This window comes from Apaloderma vittatum, unplaced genomic scaffold (assembly GCF_000703405.1).
Source record: "Apaloderma vittatum isolate BGI_N311 unplaced genomic scaffold, ASM70340v1 scaffold12014, whole genome shotgun sequence".
NCBI classification, from domain to species: Eukaryota; Metazoa; Chordata; class Aves; order Trogoniformes; family Trogonidae; genus Apaloderma; species Apaloderma vittatum.
The window spans coordinates 4630-7841 of NW_009714381.1; positions in this window are offsets into that span (position 1 = coordinate 4630).

Below are 3212 nucleotides of genomic sequence, written 5' to 3' on the forward strand. Positions count from 1 at the left end.
GACCAATGCCGAAATCCAGCAGCTGGGCTCCCGGGGCAGCTGACACGGGGTTTATGGCAGCGGGGACGTGCTGCCTCGCGTGCAGGGGCTGCCTCACAGCTGGAGGGGTCACCCCGCTCTCCGCTGGCCTTAATCGCCCGGGATTGCTGCTGGGAGAGGGACGGAGGCAAGCGTGGCTCAGCCTCGGGTGGGCCAAATAACAGAAAGTCTCCCTTTTTGATGCCTTTTTTATAAGAGAAATTCCCCAAAGCGCTTCGTAGCGAAGTTAGGTATGGGCAAAAGAGAGAAAAAATCATCCTGCTTGTGGTTAATAAATAGGCTTTGTTTTTTTCTTACACAGGATGTCAGCGTGGATCCTTGAGGTGGCTGCTTTAGACGAGGGTATGTTTCTTCAGACTTTATGTCTCTACGCTTAATGCTAATATTTCACTGGACCAGCACAATGCAGTTTTCCTCATTCTGTAGAGACCACAAGGCTCTTAATGATCATACCGAGCTCTTATGTTGAGCTTTGGAGCGTGTTAGAATTAATGAAGCCCCCAAAACCCCCATGGTAGCAAGTGACTTCATATAACCACTGATTTTTATTTTGTTTTTAAGAAGAAAAAAGTATTCCCGTATTTGTCAAGACTTGGTTGTTTCAAATGACTTTCTCCGGAAACCAAAGGAAATAGCAGAACAGCAATTTTTTGATTGGTAGCTCCAAGATAAAACTTCCAGCCAAAATGTTAAATGTTCCATCATTTCCCCCAATAACCACCTCTTTATACTATTAATATGAACCAATAATTTAAGTTCTGCATGTTTTGGGTCGTGTATATGCCTAAATTCTTCAGGCAATGAAGATACAGAGCACGTTAATCCAGGATTTCCAGTATCCAAGCCCGGAGTGAAGACAGAGCGCCTGCGTTCGCGAAGGGCCAATACCCCTGAATTTGTGCCCAAACAGAAACTACAGGGTTCAATGTGATGAAGCCTGTTTTAACAGACACTGATCTTCGGTACTAACCTTTAACTGGAAGTAGTCCTAACTTTGGCTAAGACAGGAAAACGCGTGCTACGAACCAACCAAAGAAACCAGCTGCTAAATGCAAACATGAGGAAGAAATCAAACCGCGAAGGTTTCCCACAGATCGATTTATTTGGGAGCGTACCTGAACATATCTTTTTTTCCTGGCTTGGAACAAGAGGTGTCACCTGGACATTACTTCTCAAACCTGCCCATGCTGTTGCAGCAGACACCGTGCGGCCGGCTGTTAGCTGCGTCTTAGGCGCGGAGGGAGGTTTTGTTTTGCTTTTAATTGTCTCTATGGAGAAGGAAAAGCCTCTACAGAGAGGTTTTAACACAGCATCGCTGCTGCTTATTAATTCCCGAGATCTCCCTAACTAGCTTTGTTTCCTCTCCGCAGCTCGGCGTTCTCTTTCCCCGGAGCACGGAGCTACGCGCGCCCGGCGTTTGTCGCTTGGTTAAAGCCCGCGTTTCCCTGCCGCCGCGGACAACGACGCCCTTTATTGGCTGCGGAACAAGATAACGGGCTTAATCTTCCCAGTAACACGTGAGTTTTCATGTATCACTTTAATCTGCCAAACACTGCGGCCGAGTGTACCGTCACATGCCGATTTTACTTTTCTATGAGGCAGCGACTCCCCCGGCTCAATGATGGATTGTTTGCTCGCTTTTTAACAACAGTCAAGATGGTGAATGCCCCGGGGTGACAGACAGGGTGCAATGGGAACGGCAGCAAATCTGATGGCCCGGTTCAAGTTCACCTGACAAAGCTGAAGCAGTCTGCAAGCAGCATTCGAGAAAGGATTATTCACACTAGCATTCTATTTTTGAATGCATTTTTCTTCCTGCGCAGCTGCCCAGCTCCCTGACACTGAAGGTTTATGCACCATAATAAAGAGATTTAATTTTTTTTTTTCTTCCCCCTCTTCTCTTGCTTCTCCCGCTTTACACCTAGTTCTAATCGGTCCGTGCGGCGATGGGGCATCTTTCCAAACAACTCGGCACAAACATCACCTCGAAAACAATAGCGTCGCTAAAAAGCGGGAACAAAAGCCTAAAAAAATTGCTGCTGGCTGCAGAAACAAAAGCGGACGGTTTTGTTAAAGCTAACTCTCTGCTGGGGACCCATCTTTTTGTGAGACTTTGACGCTGCGTTCCCTTTCGCGTCAGGAAAATCTCCCCGAAGAAGCGATCCCGGCCTTTGAGCTCAGGGGCAGTGGGACATCGGGAGCACTGGAGGAGAAGAGGAGAATGTGAAATGAAGCAGAGCTCCGTAATATACGTGGGACTGTCCACATACTCTGGAGGTGTTGGCAGAGTTTCAGAAGAATAAAATCTAGTCTCATCGTACTTTCTTTTGGCTGGAGAAGCGGCAACAAATGTTACCTCCGGTCTTGTGTGTTATTCCAGTTCTACCTGGCACCGTTCAGGGGAAGATGTGCAACTGTTGCTCAAACTGTTGCCCAGGAGGAGCTTTTCTGCCTGCCTGGTTCAGCTAGTAATGCCAGGAAAGGTGTGCTGGGAGAATCTAAAATCACTTTCCATTTTTCTAAAATGTATTCATCAGCCTATTTGACTTGAAAATCTTTTTTTCCCCACAGTCTGAGTTTGGGTAATACTGCCAATAGTTTTTTGGTGTTGTGGTTTTTTTTTTTAACTATTCACACCAGTTGGCTTAATTCAGCATTGAACGCTGTAGCATTTCATGTGAAGAGCTCCCATCCCCTCTTTTTTATGGCTGTTTTCTTTACAGTGCACATATACATTTTCCGACTATGCCAGCAGGTTTGGCTCTTCTCAGCTAACCAGCCTGGGGTGGGAAAAAACCACAAATATTTCAGCAGTTGAGCTAGAATTCACAAAGTTGGGAGGGCATCACTTGCCTCTAAGCACTTGTGAAATTTGCTGTGACAGAGTAACTCCAGCAGTTGGGTGTCTCGGAGGTGGGTGAGCGCTTCTCGCGATGGGAATTGCTGTAGGTGTCCAAGGAGGTCACACGAGTGAATGGCAAGCTTGAGTTTAACAAACAAACAAACAACAAAAACAACCCATAAAAGGTCATTTCATAAAAAGCAAAAGGCTGCAGCTGCCTCTAACGCTGGCACGCACTACTGAAGCATGTGGCCAGCCTCCATGCCATGGGCTGTTTGGTCCTGGTGCTAAAAATCAGGGGCTCTCCAAGTTCGCTCAATAACAGCCCCAA